We start from the raw sequence: 20,946 nt of genomic DNA on the forward strand, positions 1-20,946 counted from the left end.
TTCCCCACTCAGGTATCATTGATAAACTCACCAAACTAGGCATCAGTCCTTACATCACTAGGTGGGTTGCAAATTGGTTCACAGACAGGACCCACAGAGTGAAAGTTGTGGATTCCAAGTCAGACTGTCGACCAGTCACGAATGTAGTCCCACAGAGCTCAGTCCTGGGCCCACTCCTGTTTGGCATCTACTTCTCAGAAGTCCAGGCCAACACAGAAGGATTTTGGCTGACCAAGTTCACTGATAACTGCAAGCTAGGAGTCATTATTAACTCCCCAAGTGATGCAGGCATCCTACAAAAAAGCCTGTCTGAGACCAATGACTGCTGTCGGAACCATGGCCTGAAGCTTAACGCCAAAAAACGCGTTATCATCTCCTTTGGAAAAAACTCAGTTCCCACAAATTACCACGTTGATGGGAGCCCACTAAACACTGAAGGGGCCATGAGAGATCTGGGCACCCAGGTTGACAGCCACCTCACTTTCAATCACCACATTGCCACTGTGGTCAGAAAGTCCTTCTATGTGGCACATCTTATAACCAAAGGTTTAGCATCCAGGAAGAAAGAGGTCATCATCCCTCTCTACTCATCCCTCATTAGACCAATCATCGAATATAGCTCCCCATTTGGCATGTACCTGACCAGACACCTACAACAGCGGGAGAGGCCACAAAAGTACCTGACAAAAAGGAACCTAGGCCTTTAAATACATGTCATACATGGACAGACTCAAGAAACCTCAGTTGTTCTCAATCTCTAATCATCTACTTAGAAGTGATCTCTGCTTGACTTACAAAGCCATGTCCAACCCAGCCCTACTTGAAATGCTACACCTAAAGAAATCCCAATCCCCCCCGTGCCACATGCTCCAGAGATCACAACCTCATTACCATGATTAACAGAACATGCTGGAGGGACAGGTTCATCTCCCAAAGACTGCCCATACTCTGGAATAAACTCCCCATTCATGTCAAGCAGAGCACCTCACAGGCCCTCTTCAAGAGAAATCTTGACGAGTGGATGGGTAACCGAAAGTTCACTCCAAGGATCATTCCAGTTGGCCTATTGGATAGGGGCACTGTGAACTAACACTGGGTGGCACGGTACCTGGGCAATTATTTTTGGGCTAGGTTTTTAAAGGCATCAGGACCATTAGCCTAGTACACACCTATGAACCTATGTACATTTTATTACTATACATTCATTTCACTGCTGCCCTTCCCACACATGTGCAGCAATGGTGAGTCATATTCTTGCCACCATGGCAAATGTTGTAGTATGTTTACGCGACTGTACATATGTATATATAATTTTGCTTGTTATAATTATTAATACACATTGATTGTGACACATTTGCTACTGATGAACACTGCTATGTTGTGCATCAGACTGCACACAAATGTGCCATATGTGTAGGTGGATGCTCACTCTACATATACGCCCATTATAATGTAGCATAAGTGTTAATGCTTAACTGATTATATTCAGTAGTTTATCCATGTTTTAGAATGTGTCTAGGCACAAGTTGCACATGGATATTTGGCACCTGCTTGCAGACTTCCTCTTACATTTACTCATCATACACTGTACACATGTTCCACAATGGAAATTAACTGCCACATTCCTACATCAGCATCATTGGTTGCACAGTGAAGCATGACTGTACATATTTGTTACAGTTGCACATGATGTCAAATGCAGAGCTATTTTGCAGTAGCAGCAGATTCAATTTCCATGGCTAGCTATTTGTTGCATGCACCACAATAAAAAATCTTCAGAAACTGGTATCCACCACAATGTCTACATCATGCATATAGGACAAGTAAACTTATAAATAAATTAAATAATTTTTTGGTGGCTAATAGTCACCAATTTTATTTAAGTTTTAATTTATTCAACTACTTAGCAGATTCCACAACATTGCAATACCCCTCACAGCACAGGTCCATAAAGAGGAGATAGACATGCATGTGCTTAGCAGTTTACTATGTATATTAAAATGTATAACACTACAAGCAGCCTTTAATTAATGTATTGACTACTGCTGTATATGAGCAACACATATCTTTTTAGCATCTGCAATATGTCTGAGTGCTATTTTGCGTAAGCCAGATATTTCCAAAGTGGACTGTTGCTGCCTTTGCACAATTACTTTCTGACTACTGTGCTCATGCCTTTTAGCCACTGTAGATGTGCCAACTAATCAAATCTTCAGATTTATCCTTTGCTCTTTGGTGGAGAGTATTCACCTACATGCTAATTCTACAGATAATTTAAATTACATATTACATTGCTTGCCGGATATCTTATGGTAGACTTGACAGTCTGCAGTTCTATGTCAATTATGCCAGTCTTTTGGAATTTGGCCCAATATCTGCAAGTTAAACACTTCACTCTCTTTTAAGTAAAATATTTCACTTGCTTTTTTATCCACAATTTTACCTTGTCTAAATATCTAGAGAAAACAAAATATATCAAAAGTAAAAATCATCTGAAGGTGTCATAGTCAATAACTTAAATGACATCTCAGAAGACATCACATAAACATTGCATTGTTGCAGTTCTAAACAGGTTTAATTAGGCATTTTTTTTGTTTGTTTTTTTTTTACAGTTGCTTAAGTATATTTTGTGTGCTTTTCAAATGAATATAACATTTTAATCAGTCCTCTTGTTTAAGTATACATATTTTTATTAGAGGTGGATATAGACCATGATTTTTTTTTTACTTTTCCCACATTTGCTGTTCCACTTCCTGTGCTTGCTTTTCTATTAGTTATAAGGCATTATAATCATGTAGAAGTAATTTCTAAACATCCTTTTACATTACTGTGCCTACACTCTGTAAAGGAATATATATATATGCATAATGTACAATAAAAGTATCTCAAGCAGAGAGAGGTTGTGTTTAATATCTTCCACTTCTCAGGTGTTGAACGTTCTTTTTGTTAATTTCTCTGTACATCAGGCACAAAAATATAGTGGTCAGGGTATGTGGATGACATTAGAATTGCTGTAGAATGGTTTCTTTATATTGGTCTAAAAACAAGTTTCTTAATTCTGTAGGAAAATGGCACAGCACCAGTAATCAGCTGTAGCCTTTTTCCTCCTTAATTATGCAGCTGCTCATTAAGGGAAGTATAAGGACATTGTCAAGGTAGCTCATTAAATCATATTACCTCAGCTGCATGGTAATGGTACAGTAGGTTATTAGTATTATGTTTACACTACAAAAGAGATACAAGTCTAAAATAGGCATACATACTTGTCTTATAAGCTTTAAATGTGATGGGAAAGTTAGTACATGCAAAAACTGCTTATAAGCAGAGATGGTACACAGCATAATGGCTTAAGCAAAATGCTCTGTAGTCCATATTCAACTCCTTTTTTCCATCATAAAACATCCCTGCTGCTAAACTGACATTTATTCATAGGTCATTTCTATGCACTGCAGTGAGTGAGAATAGCAACTTTTCCAGCATGGTAGGACAAGAGTATCTTGGAAAAGAAAACAACCCCGCATGTAGATCATAAGATCATAGGATCATGGGAGTTTACTAGGCTATTGACCCAGAGGTAATTTCAGACCTAGCTGTTTCATCCCAATGTAATACCAAAGATACACTAGTCAATTCCAAGGATTACATTTAGTAATGACTGCCCATGTTCATGAGGGTTGTGGGCACTATCCCCGGTAAGAATTTACAGTGCCCCATCCACTCGTCCAGGTTCCTTTTGAACAGTGTCATAGAGGTGCTCTGTTTCATATGAACTGGTAGCCTATTCCAAAGATACAGCAGTCACTGGGAGACAAATCTGTCCCTCCAACATGTCCCATTTAAGTCACAGACCATATTTAGTTCCCTGGAACAGGTAGCTCTAGTCCTGTTTAATTTACAGATGTGCAGCAAGTTCATTAGGTTTGGGTCTGAGATTGCTCTATAATCCAGATATAGCTTCCACTGAGAAGTCTATACAATACAGAATATAGTGGCAGGGACTTCAGTCTATCTGTGTGATGCACATTTATTTAGTTATTTATTTATTGTCATTTGTTAACTGGTTTGGTCCAGCTGAGTCAAAGGCCTGTTTTCAGTGGAGACCCAAGAAGAAAAGCTCCAGTTACAATTACAATCATTCAAGACAGAAATTTATATCACAAATGGCAAATAACAAGAAAAATATAAATCAGGGTGAAATAATTGAATTTAACAATTTTGTACAGGTTTCAGTGCTGGAGACCCTTGATCTTTGTTAGAAACCTCTGTGGTCTCTCCAATTGCTGCAAGTGCTTTGGACAGTACATGCTGAACTGGGTGTTATACTCAATTATGGGTCCGATTAGTGCCACGTATAGAGGGGTTATAACATCCTTTGCTCTCAAGCTGATGCCTTTACTAATCAAGTGAGGTACTACAGTAGGCACATGATGTTCAAAGTTAAGGTCACAGTCAACTTGTGATCCCAGATCCCTTACCACTTCGTATGTACTTAGGGTATTACTGTTGATTTGATAGTGTGAAGGGACATTGTTTTTGCCAAAGGGAATGGTGATGCATTCCTTTGTGTTCAGGTTTGAGACTATGACTAAGACACCAGTCATTGGTCTATGTAAGACCCACCTGGAATACACTGACATTATTTGGGGATTCAATAATTGCACCTATTGTGCAGTTGTCCACAAACTTGGTCAGCCACAACCCATTAGTTTTATCCTGAATGTCTGAAAAGTATATACCAACAAGTAGGGGGACCAGCACTGACCCTTGTGGCACCCCAATGGTGACAGGTCTACTGGTTGATGTAGAGTCACCCACTTTGATATTGTGTGCTTGGTTTGTGAGCCAGTTGGCAACCCATCTTACAATAAAGGGGGTTACATTCAGTTTGCCAAGTTTATCAGTAATGCCTGAGTGTGTGACTGTGTCAAAAGCATTTGCTAAGTCAAGGTGTGCTGTGTGCACAGGTTTACTCTCATCAATGGCCCTGGTCACATTTTCAAGAAAACCCACTAGATTTAACAGACAGGATCTGCCCTTGACAAAGTCGAATTGGGTTGGATAGAGGGTTTAGAGGTCGTCTACATCTTTATTTATGAGGTCCATAATGATACACTCCATGGCCTTACAGATGAGGCTGGTCAGGCTTATGGGTCTGTAATTCCCTGGGTCTGTTGCTGGTCACCTTTGTGGATGGCAATAACTGTTGCTGTTCTCCATTCTGCAGGAACAATGCCTGTGGTTATGCTGTAATTGAAAAGGATACTTAATGGGGATGCTAGTTCATGTTTTAGCCTATTTAGAAGACATCTTGGAATGCCATCTGGTCCCATAGAGGCTGTGTTTTTTGCCTTGGACAAAGCACAAAAAGGACAAGAAGGTCAAGAAAACCTGATATGGAGCTTGATTTAGTTGATAAAACAGAATGGAGTGCTTCCATTCTGAGCTCTACACCTTCAGTAATACAAGGGCACATCAACAGCCTGAAGAAATGAAAAAGAAATCTATGGTCAAATTATTATTATTAATTTTTTTGTTTTGTTTTGTATTTTTCTTACTGCACCACCCCATGTTTTAAGGTTTTCTACCTGATCTGGCTATTTGCAAACTGTCAACTCATTTGATATATGCAGACTATGCTTTTTACAGTTGTCTGTGTCGTGGTGATGGTTATGTAATATGATTACGCATTTAACTCTTATTCTTATCTCATGTCCATGCCTTATACCCTAAAATCAGATTTATGTGTACAAGATAGTTGACTAATCCTAAGGCTGGACTATATTTATTGTATTTATTTATTGAATTGTTTGTTTACTTGGATAGTGCACTAATCATTTTGTATCGATTTCAATCACATCTGGGATAAATGTAATCCAACAGCAGAGTAATAATTACAGTGGTACAGTAAATGTAAACATAGACAGCAATTGTACAAAGAAAGAGTAAATGGATACATGGTCACATGTTAATGTTTACAAGTACGTACAAGAAAGGTTCTGTCAGACAGTTTAAATTCATGGAAATATCTTGTTGGTGCTACATAGTGGTTGTTATGTGAACATTGTAAGGGGGGGTTTACATGTGTCTACTTATAAATTTACCTACATGTGCCAGTGGATGAGCCTGTAACTGTTTTGATAAAACAGTAGGTACAGCAGCTGTTTTATGAACCATTCTCTATCCCAAGGAAACTAACCAAGGATTCTGAAGCAGCACATAGCCTTTTCAATCACTATGACTAGAACTGCATCCATGATATCAGAAGACCAAAATACAGGAGAAATATAAAAATGCAGGTGAGATATATTATAGCAATAACTGATGACATGGGTGTGGTATATTGAAGATTGAAAGATTTGAGTTTTCCTCAATATCACTTTTTAAAAACAAACTGAAACTATACCTCAAAACACATTGGTTATGCCCTTGTGCTAACCCTGACTAACTTCCTCACTTATCACTGGGTACATAGTACTCTGTGTACCAAGTAGGTGCTTCTCTATTAACCTTTAAAGAGAGTGTGTTTTCAAATATTAACCTCATAACAACATCTTCATGTATTATTCCCTAAATCATCATATATTAACCTCATGTAATTTCTTACATCTTCCTGTATTATTCCCTAAATCATTACATGTATAAAGAATCTTAGACCAGCAATGTAAAGAAATGTAAAGAATTGTAAAGAATTGTTAAAAGATACACCTGTATTTTAAAAATCAGTCATGTAAAATAACTATTATTTGTGTTCGTTGGAGCTTTTCTCCCCGGGCCTCTGTTGAAAATGAACATATATCCAGTCAGACCAGCCCGCTCAACAAATGTAAAATTAAAAATAAATAAAATTTACCCACTGTTGGTGTGGTTTAATCATGAGGGCAAAGTCCAAGTGATTAAACAAAGCCAACCGTGTATAAATCTTCATTATACCACACGCAGAATTCAGTTATTGATATTATACAATGATATTATCTAAGAAAAAAATTGCTTACTTTTCTTAAATAATGTCATTGTGTAACGGTACCATGGTGCCCTTCTGCATTTTTCCCGGTATCACAGGGCTTTCCTCATGTACTACGCATGCATATGGGACTTACATTTAGAAGTTTCCTAAAAACCTGAAGACTTTTGTGATATGGGCGGAGTAATTTGCACTTTTTGAGCTCAATCGCTTGTATTAGATGCAATCTGGTCCCTAGTGGCTGCCTGATCAGTTGAGTTTATTTTATTTCAGTATAAGAGCTTTACACAGCAATTGTACATGTGTAGCACTTCCAGAGCTTGTCATCTCACACTATCCCCCGCCAAGTAGGATATGCAGTGCTTAGGTTGTGGTTACTTCAGAGTGATCCTGCTGCATCACTTGTATTGCTTGAAGTCTCTAAAATGTAGAGGGAAATGTATGTTAAGTATTAGGATTGTGGGTGTTAAACTGTCCATATGTAGTTACTAAATCAGCAGTAACATACGCGGTCTGGAATGAAAATAACTTTATGTGTCAGTGTTTTATTTTGCAAATATATATAACTTTATTTTATGTAAGAGTTGTCAGTCATAGAAATGTCAAACATGACACGGAATAGAGGCTACATTTAGAAGTTTCCTAAAAACCTGAATAATTTTGTGATATGGGCAGAGTAAGTTGCACTTTTTGAACTCAATGGTTCACATTTGATGCAAACTGGTCCCTATTAGCAGTTTATTTTATGAAAGTGTAAGAGTCTTACATAGGAATTGTGAGTGTATAACATTTCCAAAGCGTGTCATCTCATACTATCTTCAGAGACTGACAACTCATGCTTCGGTCAAAGAGAAGAAAAGTAAAATCTTAATAGCATATATTAATGGAAGAAAGTCTGGGTGACCAGAGCTTCTTCCTTTGGTATATGTTTACTTTACAATAGGCACACCAGTTGGGCTGACTAATCAGCATGCACGTTTTGGAATGTTAATGGCCAGTCATTGTACAATGTATAATTGTATATTCTGTAGGCTTTTATATGTAAAATGAAAGACATCTCTTCTTCTTCTTCCTTATCTGATACATGCTCAGAAACTAGCAGGACATTGTCTCATGGCTTGGACTTTACTGCATCAAGCCTGTATTGCCAGGAGTTCAGCTGGTTACTTAAATAATATTTATATATTTTCCTCCAGGGTTTATTCTCACACTAGCATTACTTACCTGTCCTTACTGGCCAAATTAATATGCATAATTGCCCACTTACTTGTTTACCAATGCATTATAACTAAAAAGGAGTTTACCATTTTATGCAGTCTAGCTTACTTTTACCCTTCACGAATCTCTGATAACTAAGCTGGTAATCCAATCTAATTTTCTTGAACCCTTGAACTAAACTGCTTATCTGCTGGATGTTTTCCACTGCTTGATTCTGTTATTAACTAATAAATGAATAAACCAGGATGTCCATCTGTCTGTCTGTCTATTTAGCCATGTATTTATTTATCTATCTATCCATCTATTCCCCTACACAGGTTACTCATTCAGTTGGGTTCTGAGTTTGGCTATATTGTAGTGCTCTCTGTGCCCCCCCCCCTGACTCCCATCAGTGGCATGGAACTTTTTTTGTGCAACGTTAAACAGCCATTTAACTACTCTTAACCAGGGTAACCAGTCTCACCTTAATAGAGATGGCATGTTTACTGTTGGACGAGGAGCTATTCAAATGGCTGCCACTGCTACTCACAGCGGCTTTGTTGTTAAATTGCATATGTCACTACTCCCCATATATCGTAAGATCACTTATGTATATCACTGCATGCCATAAGGCATGGGCTAGTAGTGTCCCAAATTGGCACCCAAGGATAGCAATGATTCCCAGTCTTCCTGGACACCTAGCCTGATACTTTGCCCTCTACCATCACCTCATCCCCATCCCTCCTTCCAAAGAAAGGCAAGCACGTGAACAAAGCCTCATCACTCCTTCCGTCCCCATGACAGAGTGGGATCATGACCAAATAAGGCCCAAGGCAGGGTAATGGACTGGACCCCACATAGTTATACCAATATCCAGTTACGTGGCTCTTTCTACCCAGTTGCCATGAAACACTAGCAAAACATGTCAGTATACATAATATTTGTTCTTTACTTTTATAATGGTCACAGTGATTTGAATTTAATTTAAAACTTTTATTAAAACCTTTGCAGCAAAAACACTGAAAGAAATTTAATGAACAAAAAGCACTCACACTGAAAACTGACTTAGCATGACAACAGTAAACTCTTCTTTTGGAACTCACATTTATTGAAAATGCATCTGGCAACTTATAATACTATGAGATGTGCTGGGATTCATACTCGAAGTAGCACTAATTTTTGACTATATGAATGGTGCAGGAATTCAAAAAACAAATATGTAATGCATATGCCAACAACTTGGGACAGCCCATTGGACATAACTCTTTTTACGGGCAGCCCGGAACCACTACCTTATGAAGTGACTTGATCAGACTCATAAAATAGACAAACAAAGAATGAGGTAATCCTACCCTGTACTACAGGAAGCAGCTTGTTGATACCTACGTGGTGTGGAATGTCACACATCTTATATTCCAGACCATTTTCTGAAAACGCAACTTAAAAAGCATAAACAAATTTAAATATTTTGTGATCAACAAAACCTATCACAGCTGTACAAATAGTGTTATCAGTAAGAAGTATGTTTTACAGTGATAACAGTCAGTGCATTCAGAGTGTTTTCCTAAGTATTATAATATATTAAAATGCAGACAAAAAACATAACGTTCACAAATTGCTATGTCTTGAAAACTGTACAACCTAGACATATATTGTTAAAATATTGTTGTTAACTAGACTTAAGCTTTCTTTCACATAACAAGAAAGTCATCTTTTGGTGCATGTTTATTAAGATATGTACAGAAATACGATAGCATGCTCAATTGTATAATTAGCAAAATAAATAACACTGAATATTTCTTAAGATGTGCAACTTATAGTACAAAAATCAACTACAGATTTCTTCAGTAATATCTATGGTTTCAACAAGTGTCATGCAACAGTTTGTAAGTCATTTGGTTTATGAAGTATTAAGTAAATAGGGAAATATAATCTATTTTTATAAATACTAACAAATGAAAATATGAACATAAATATTAAAATATGGATAATAAGTGACAAACTGTGATTAATTTCTCTACTGCAAGATGTCTTCAATTAACAGTCTTAGTGCCATTTTGTTAATAACTCTTTGAGCATTCTAATACTGCCTATTATTAGCTGGTAAGTCACTTAGCTAAAGACGTCAGATCCCAGAAAGGTCAGGACACCATAAGGATCTATGGCTTTGAACTGGAGGTATAGAAAAAGGCATTATATGCTTGAGTGAGGTTAACAGCTCCTCACCGTACACATCTTCATTATGTACCAGACAAACTGTAGTAGTCTAACACAGAGCATTTCACACTTGTGTGCTTGCAAAAAACAAGTAAAATTACAAATGCATTCACAGTTAATATTTTAACAATAATCTTCCAACTTCATACTGCTCAGCTTATTCACATACAGATAAAATCAACATCAACAGTCAACAAAGTTAAATTAAGGATTGTGTTCAAATAACATGGTCCATATGATGATTCTACTATCAGTTCTTTTCTTTATACTAGAAGTAATTTCAGATGCAGATACACACACACAAACACACACACACACACACACACGCACACGCACACGCACAAGCACATGCACACACACACACACACACACACACACACACACACACACACACACATGCACACACGCACACATGCGTGTGTGCACAGACACACACACGCACACATGTGCGCACACACACGCACACACACACGCACACACGCACATGCATACACACGCACACACACAGGTCTGACCATCAGTTAGAGTCCCTTGGATGACTGTGTACATTCAAATGCTTGCTTCCACACAGACACACACACACACACACACACACACACACACACACACACACACACACACACACACACACACACACATGCACACACACACACGCACACATGCACACAAGCACACACACACACATCTGACCATCAATTACAGTCCCTTGTATGACTGTGTACATTCAAATGTTTGCTTGCAATTGAATGAGCAAACAGACACACACACACACACACACACACACACACACACACACACACGTCTGACCATCAATTACAGCCCTTTGTATGACTGTGTACATTCAAGTGCTTGCTTGCTTGCTTGCAATCAAATGAATGAGCAAATACACAAATAATGACTGAGAAGTGCATTTCATTCTCTGCTATGAGAACCATACAGTGCAACCCATTGCACCCCCCATGCATTCACAACCTCTTATTTCAAGAATCAAAGACCCAAATATTAAAAACAGATTTTGAATATTCCTGTTACATACTTTAGAAAGTTATTAGATGAACTTGCTTTGCATTAGCAAGCATGAAAGAAAGAATGTCTGAAAGTTACATACCTGTTATTATTTAATGGCTGTAACTCACAATGATTTGCAAGAGAACAACAAACTTTACAAAGACCAAACCACAACACATTTTAACTTGTTTACCTAAGAATTCTGGACAAAGCCAAAAATAATGGTTGTCAAAGGCCCAAAAAGGGGAAATGATATATATTATTTTCTTTTTCTGATTTGTTTGCTAGGTAAATCACTAGACAGAGAGTTCTTCTTCAGTGATTATGCAGGAGCATTGTCTGAAAGGCTTGCTCAAAGTTACACATTACACAGTAGACAAATGGAGCTGAAAGGATTCAAACCCTATACTTTTCATTACAGGAAGTAATTTGTGAACAGCTCAGACCCTTAAGTGCCATACAATTATAATGCACTTAAAAAGCTAGCAGAACACCAGCTGTTGCATTGACATGCATTTTTTGAACGATAAGAACTTTGAAACTCTAATGCCTGGAATTAGTGACTGACTGTAATCCTCAGTCATTTACTAGAAAATGAAGAAATTAATGTAATTCTGGCAGTTGATGCAGAGGATTAGGACTCTAAATTCTTAAAGAGCTGCCTTTCTTAGTCAAAGATATAAGGTTTGACTCTTTCTACCCCCATTTAAATATTTCATGACTTTGAACATGTCACTTAACCAGACAGTCTTGGGCTGTCAGACGTACAGTAATTTTCTGAACAAGAATTATGAAACTCTAATGACTGGCATTATTAATTCTCGGTGACTTCATATGGTCGTCTGTTCTATTGCTGTTGTTTAAGTCTCGGGTAAGGTCACAGGTGCACACAAATACACACCACAGTAAAATGTCAAACTGCAAAACAGTAATCTATAAACTAACGAAAATGCCAAGCTTCTACTTTCATTGTAAAATGAATAATAAGCGAAGTAAAGAAGTAAAGTTCTGTAAAATGAGCAGTAAGCCAAGTAAAGTCCTAATTTGATCAATTCCATCCATCCTCCACTTACTAATACCAATAAAAAAGTAATATATACTTTGACTGTGAAGCTCCAAGATACCACACTCTCAGTGGCTATACAGAGGAGCCAATGAGAAATTTCCTGAAGCTACAACAGCTGAATAGGTAATCATGTACAGAGCAGCTAAGCAGTAATGTTCATGATAGTGAGCAGCTTCTTTTCTTCTGTTTTATTTTGGTAACATTTATGGGGCCCCCTAGATAGTAACCAGCCTTAGGCAGCTGCCAAGGTCACCTTGTGCTGGATCTGGCCCTGAAGTTATAAATCAATTATCTGAAGTTAAGAGAATTGTGCAGTACAGCTTCTCATGCTGAAATGCCTCTCTTCCCTCACTCACATTTGACAGTTATTCTGAAACCAACTTTTTTCGATATATGATTTTAATGGATGCTGATTTTAACATAGGTTTTCCACTGGCTGCATTTGATGAACAAGTATTCATTCAATCATATAGTAATCTTTCACTGTTCTTTTTTATGCTGTCCTACAGAAAGACAATTTCACAAAACTGTACTGAATATATCTTTATGACCATGTAGAAACTAAATTCCATTTACATATAAAGCATTTGGTAATGCATTCAATTGATATAGTCATTCTCTCAGTGCTACCTCTGTAAATCTGAAGTAAACAGCCATGGTAAAAACCCAATGCCTCGGGATTGTAACTATGCATTCATGAGGATATGCCATCAGAATCAGGATAGCCCATTGGATTTTAACCATTAGGCTTTTGGCACTACTGTTCCAGCTTCCAAAGGCATCCATGTCATATCTCACATTGCCTTCATACTATTGGACTAACAAGTTCTCTAACCTTTATTTTTATGTTCCCATTCTTGCACATTGCATACAGGTTATGTATTTACAGATAAAATAACCTCATCCATAGAAAATTATGCAGACAGTAATACAGTGTTTTATTGATATACTTTGATTATTGTGAAATTTTAGTAAAAACAACACTACTAAAAAATACGAGGAAAGACAAAGAAACACTATGAAGAATGAGTTAGCAATCCTCATTCCAGACTAAGGCTGAGTGTAAAAGACAAACACTTGCATGAGTGCATGGTGTTAATTTTCTAGTGGGTCAAAAGTGGGTCACTCTGCAATGAGCTACATGAGTCAGACATTTCTTAGGCATTGCACAGTGCTGGCAGGCAGGCTGAAGGACCACAGTAGTAAAAAGATGCATAGTAATAGTGAGAAAAACTATGCTAGCCTGGCCACTGTTTGGATCAATGCCACAGTAAGGTGTATGACTGATGTGTTACAAAGAAGGCGGCTTGCATTACCAAGACAGTGCAAGCTCATGCATACAATGCAGTGCTGCCTAGCTGAATCTTGCACTGCTACAGGTCACTGTAGACATGCTGGCACTTCTTGCCAGAAGGCCTGATACCAGTGGTATTACCCATCACCTAAGCAAGATTCCGCTGTGCAGAAACTACTAGAAATTCTTGCATACTCTTGCACATCATGCTCAACCACTGCACTATAAAATGCATGAAATTGTCATGATCACTCACCCAAATCCACTCAAGGATCAAAACATTTGTCAAATGAGCATGGACACTTGTTTATGGATCATGTGTTGAGCAACATCACACTGCACAGTGGTGGTAGTTTATGTTCTTACTGTTGCACCATAGTGCTAGGACTAGTTCTATTATTGCACTGTGGTGCTAATGTATGCCCTTACTACTGCACCATGATGCTAGGACCCATTCTATTATTGCACAGTGGTACTAGTATATGTTCTTACTGCTGCAACATGGTGCTAGGATTAGTTCTACCACTACACTGTGGTGATAGACATGTACAGATATGATACAAACAAGCATGTTGCCACATGTCTCCTGGTCACAGTGATGTACATGGTTGCCAGTGGCATACCTGGATAGTACAATGTGGTATGGTAGTGATTCAGTATAACTGCTACTCTAATTGGTCCTTGTTAACATGATATAAAAGGCAATCCCATCCTGTGTAACCCCAATGAATACCATATATCTATGTAATAAAGGAATTTCGATGGCTGCCTATTAAAATGCCAGCACTCAAAATGCTGAGTGTCGAAAAGTCAGAAAAGGCAGAAAACTTGAAGAAGAGCAAACCTTGAAAATCACTCCTCTCCTTAAAACTTCATTTTGTATAGGGGCAAGCCACCCACACCCTGTGCTTATATATGTCAGCTCTGAGATCTCCATACCTCCGAGAAAAGGGAGTATTCCAAGAAATGGCATCTCTGACTTCGTATAAATAAGTCCAATTTTTTGGCTATTCAGTCTCCGTATTTCAGGGCATGCTTTAGTGTGTGTCAACATTTCAAATGTTTACCAATTTCAGCAGAGGCTCTGTAGACTTTCAGCTTTACAATGGTAAGGGAGGAGTTAAAGAGTTTAGGAGGGAGTCTTGCCTGTTAAAATACATCATCAGCAACAACAAACCCTGTCTTCGATGTGAGGCAGGCACTGTGATATGCATGTAACTGGGTGCCTAGGATACTAGCATAGCACTGCACCATCTGCTGTGTTTTTGAGCAGGTCAGCCATGCATAATGGAAACATTGTGAAGGATATGCCATTAGGGGTTTGGGTTTCCAGGGCCATATGCTGAGGCATGGAAATAAGTACTTGGGGAGCTGGCCAGTCCATACACTAATTGCAACTGATAAACAAATACATAGGGGTAGTGGGACCTGTACCGTGGGTATTGTACAGAAATGTGGGGACTGGTAGGCTGTGAAAAGCATTAATTATGACACAAAACAGGTTCTTAAAGGTGAGATATGTGGCCATAAATATGGCATGGTCAGAGGACACTATGGTACTGTTTGCTACAAAATAAGGGGAGGGTTCACCCAAATCAAGAACTGAAAAGACTCCTGTAAGGGTTCAGGTTGAGCATACAGTTCACCAGCTCATGACAGACAACTTGTACCTGAGAGTCCATAGTAGGCTCCACCTTGCTCCCCAGTACAAACAACATAAGAAATACATACTGCCTCTGAGGTATTCATACCCACTATAAGATACACGTGGAAGGATTTACACACCACCATGACTCCAGGACCATCTCTAGGTTGGCTTCAGCACTTGGTAATAACTAGGAGATGAGCAGGTCAGTGATTCAGGCACAATCAGTTGCTATCCACAGCAATACAGAGGTGATAAGTGTGACCTGTGGATTCCAGGATGATTACCACTAATTAAACGTTAGCACAGAGTATAGGAGCAGGGAACAAACAGTGCTACTGAAGTCAGTGGTGCACTAAGCCTCTTTCTTCCATAACCTATTTGTACCCCCCACCCCTCCCTTTATCTCCTAACTCTTCACTCTCTGTTAATCTCCATTACACAACCTCACTACCCCCTGTCTCCTTCTCACTTTCTACTATTCACAACTCTCTTTCTATGCCTCTATCTCAAGTTTCTCTGTACTCTCTTCCTTCACTCTGCCTTATATACTACCTATTTTTGACTCTCTTCCCTCATATACTTTCCTCATTTGTTCTATTATATACAATATCTGTATTAACTTACCTACTAGTAGTTTGATAATGCTATTAAGCTTAGAACCTCTTTAAAATTATGTATGCAAGGCATTTGCCATAATATTTACCCTTACTATTATGTAAACTGTAATGGATTAATTTGTATTAAGGTCATGCTGTCTGATTTTATATATGCTGGTAATTACATATATATATATATATATATATATATATATATTTTTTTTTTTTTTTTCCCTAACGTGCTTTCTTTAGAGCTTTTCTCCCCAGGCCTCCACTGAAAATGGGCTCTGCTTGGCCCAGAGGACTATCCCGGTAAAGAAATGCTAATAAATAAATATTGCCTCTGTTTGCAGCTTCATAAGATACATTGCAACTAGCTCCCAATATGCCTCCAGAGCCATTTGTTCTTGCCCAGGAGAGATGTAGGTTGCAGGGAGTCAGGACACTGACTTATTCCAAATCAGACTGCTGAAGGAGTCTAAGAGCTGGCCTCATTGCCACCCATGAGCACACAACCTCTTGCAGACAGTCATGGACATCATCCATGCATAGATTCATGCAGTTCTACCCACTTCCTGTTGACTCTGGGTACACAGACAGCCACACTTGCTTGTGGTACAAGACCAATACATAGATATTGGCACTCATAAGTGTCAGCACAACGTGCACCCTATCAGGATGAATTCCTTCCCTGCATCAGACTGCATCAAGCCCTGTCACTGGAAGGCAATGTAGTAGACACTACTAATGATTACATCATGGCAACTTGACTCCACCACTGGAGGACATGATCCTGGACTCCCCACAACCTCCCAGAGTACATGGTTGCTGTGTTCACTCCTTAGATATCTAACTGATCACACAGTGTTGCTGCTCGCTGTCACTTTGAATCTGAATCACCCTTATAACCCTACACCACCTTTGTAGTCACACGTCACACTGTTTTCCTAGCAACCTGTGCAAGTATGCATGTCTGTGGCCTGACCACCCTATGTGTTTGATTATGTGATGCACAGTGTGGCCAATCGATGTACTGTCCTGCATAGTCTGTTAGTGACAATGCATTTATCATTTTATTCTGTGTCATGTATGTCATTGCCCATAGTTTGGGGCCAGATGCCGCCTCTTTGCTAGTGCTGAAATGTATTGCATCCACATCTGTCTTGACTGTGGTACTGCTCCCTGTGAGTTCCTTACCTGACTCTACAGCCTGCTATTCTGCTGCTGATACAACTGGAATGGAAGGTCCTACCAAGACATTAACCTGCTTTTCCAACTGTTTGTGCAGTGCCATATTGTGCAGTATTACACATGCAACAAAAAATCTTTCTGCAGATTTCAGGATCCTGGTGATATAGCTAGACAAAAGAATCATCTGTTGAGTATGCCAGACACCAGCTCCTCTAGTATATGATCCAGCACGTGCCGTAGTATAGCCCATTTTCTCTTTAGCTTTAAGGTCATAGATGGAGTCATCAATGAAGAGCTCTAAGGAGCATCTGTAATCTCCTTCAACTCACGCCAAACAGCACATTTTAAGTGATCTGCTGCATACTTGCATGCAACCTATGTGCATAGACCTTTTTATCACGCCTGAGTGAACACTTACCAATGAGATGACCCTGCAGGAGATCCTCTTGCAAGAATCTTTGATATAGTTTGCAACTACAGCAGATGTGCGAGTGATAAGAACTGCCTAGGTGAGGCATTGACACATTCTAAACAATGTTCTCCACATTATAGACCACCTGGCAGGTATGTTAGTGGAACCATTGCAACTGATGTATCACAGTTCCTGTGAACTTAATGTGGCCTTTAGGGTAATGTGTCTGGAATCTGCAGATCCCAGGACCTGATAGAAATGGAAATATAAATTACCCACATGGAGAAGGCTCTGTTCTATGTAATCTTGGGGAACTAGATATTCTCCTCTACATGCTGCAGCAAAATGAAAAGGAACTGGTTCAAAATGTGTAAGGCTGACATCTGTGGTATCTCTAATATGTCCTTAGTAGGTCACTGAAAAGTCCCCACAGCTAAGAGGGCTAAAGCTGCACATACTTCAGTGTCCACTAGAATGAACACAATATATCAACCTTGCTTCTGCTTGTAGGTGACACTGTTTAACAATGTTCCATACTTTCCCACTGTTCACAAAGAAGTGGTCTACAGGTTGATGGTCACTGAACTGATGGTATATTAAAAGTTGTCTGTACTTCTTTTGTTGAGGTGGATGGCTGTGACGAATAACGTTTTGGGCAGTGAATCTGAGGTCAGCCTTTAAAACAAACTCCTGCACTATTCCTGATGCTACTAAAAATATTTCTTCCATGTTCACCTTGAATCTTAATGCATAAAATGAGTATACATGTGACACAGAATGCCTCTTTTATAGGTTTTCTGATATGGTCCACACAAATAGATAGATAGATAGATAGATAGATAGATAGATAGATAGATAGATAGATAGATAGATAGATAGATAGATAGATGGATAGATAGACAGACAGATAGATAGATAGATAGATAGATAGATAGATAGATAGATAGATAGATAGATAGATAGATAGATAGATAGACAGACAGACAGACAGATAGATAGACAGACAGACAGATAGATAGATAGATAGATAGATAGATAGATAGATAGATAGATAGATAGATAGATAGATAGATAGATAGATAGATAGATGAGCGTCAGTCTTTAAAAAATACTGCAGTTTTGTTATATATTTATATATGAGTATAAATAAAGGAGGTTCTCCCAAACAAAATAATGTCTTATGGTTTAATTGAATGGACAGCAAAAACCTCTATGTTAATCTATTGCAGGGAAGCAGCCTCTCTTGGTAGGTCTCATTCTTTTTAGATTCCTCAGAAAAACACTTCTTCACCACGGCTGATTCTTCTTCTTTGTCTTTCTCTCAAAGAAACACACATACTGCTTTTCACAAAGGGCAAATGCTCTTACCCTGGGCTTTCCTCAGCCTTCTTTTTATATTATATCCAACAAATAATTAAGACAAATCTGCTCTTACAATACACCTGCTACAAGTTAGAAAATCATATATACAATTAAATAAATATTACTCTATTTACAATGGATTATTTATTTCACTGTTATAAATACTGCTTATGCAACTATTTATATGTGCATTGTTTACACCATTATTTACATATATTTCATACACAGTAAGATTAGCTGCATTGGTCATCGACCATTAACAGTTCAGACTTTCATGTACCAGGCATGTACTTTTTATCTCTCAAATACCTGACCAGTCTGACTTTAAACATAAACAGAATACTACACTTTCTTTAGTCATTGAGTAGTCTATTCCAAAACGTAGAGATTGTCTGAGCAATATGCTTATTATACCTAGAAGTTTTGTCACATTGAATTTTGAATATTAGGTCCCTGTCTCTGACTATTAGAAAAAGTTCCCCAATCATTTAACCAATTTCAGCTTGAAGCTGGGTTTGAATTGCTATCATTACTCTGCATAACATGCCTCTTATAAGCCAATTTTAAATACTGTATCGGTTTACTCATTTGAGCCACTCAGTGTTAGATAAGTTCTTAATTTTGCAAACCTTTTTTGTGCAACATTTCTAAATTCATTGCAAATTATCTGTCTGCTATGTGGATCACTTGTATTTGTTTAGTTGGGGAGAACTCCATGCCATGGTACTACCGTGGTACTATATACACACAAACACACACGTGTGTGTGTGTGTGTGTGTGTGTGTGTGTGTGTGTGTGTGTGTGTGTGTGTGCGTGTCTATATATATATATATATATATATATATATATATATAGATATATATATATATATATATATATATATATATATATATATATATATATATGTATAGACAGATATAGATAAATATATCTTTAGGCATCTATAACAGACAGAGGGAGAAAGAGTGAGAGAAATGGATGTAAAATCCTCCAGTAGACTTCCATGAAGTACTAAATCTACACACTAAAACAATAAAACTAAAAATAGATAAAGCACAATAAAAATAGTGCAGCTGAGTCTTAAAATACATTTCTGAAGAATATATTCTTATTAAGATGCTATACGTAGGGAGATATCCCCCTGCAGTACCTAAGTGGAGGGCTGTGTGCCCCACATCCAATTAATAAATTATTCGCATTCTAGCCTGTGCTGTGGCTTAGAGGGATAAAACCCTGACTACAGCTCAGGTGACCTACGTTCAATTAGTGGCTCACATGTCTGAGGTGCTGGCGGGGGGGGGTGCCCATTCAAGGGGGAAGAGGAAGTGGGTACATGCACAGGGCATACAACAGAGATAGATTGCCCTGACAGAGACTGGAGAAGCCACTGTGAAGTGCTTCTTGAAGATTAGCAGAGTGGTTTTCTAACCTCAGCTCCTCATGTAAGTGATGACTGGATTGTTGTGGCCTACCCATTTTGTAGAAACCTAGAGAGTCTTAAAGGACACCATGGGGACAGGGTGAAGACAGCAGCAGGTGAACAAGACTCAGCAGCAGTATGTACTGTATTTACTACATTTTTAGCTTATTTTTTTCCTGTATTAAGTAGCTTTTTGTTTATTCTCTGCCTTGTTTCCCACCTTTTCTGTCACTAATGTAGTCCAGATACAGAGTTGCTGTATCCTAGACTGTTTGGAAGTTTCTGAGTCCCCCCAGGCCTTTTTGTGTTGGAGGGAAGCCTTCTAGCGTATCAGTGAAAATGGTAAGCTCTAGGTAGCCTATCTACCACAAGAGGAGCGGTTTCTGGCCCAGAACATGTAGTTTATTGGCTGTTTTGGCAGTTTTTACATCCCTTTCAACTTTCTGGCTTAAAAGCCCACATTTGCATGGGTTAGCACTTGTTTAAGCTCCACAGATCCAGAATTGGCATTCTGCTGACTGCAAGAGGAACTAAAAGGAGAAAGAGATACTCTAAGTGCCTCCATTTTGATTTG

This window comes from Protopterus annectens, chromosome 10.part0, assembly GCF_019279795.1.
Source record: "Protopterus annectens isolate FY-2018-M chromosome 10.part0, PAN1.0, whole genome shotgun sequence".
NCBI lineage: Eukaryota > Metazoa > Chordata > Ceratodontiformes > Protopteridae > Protopterus > Protopterus annectens.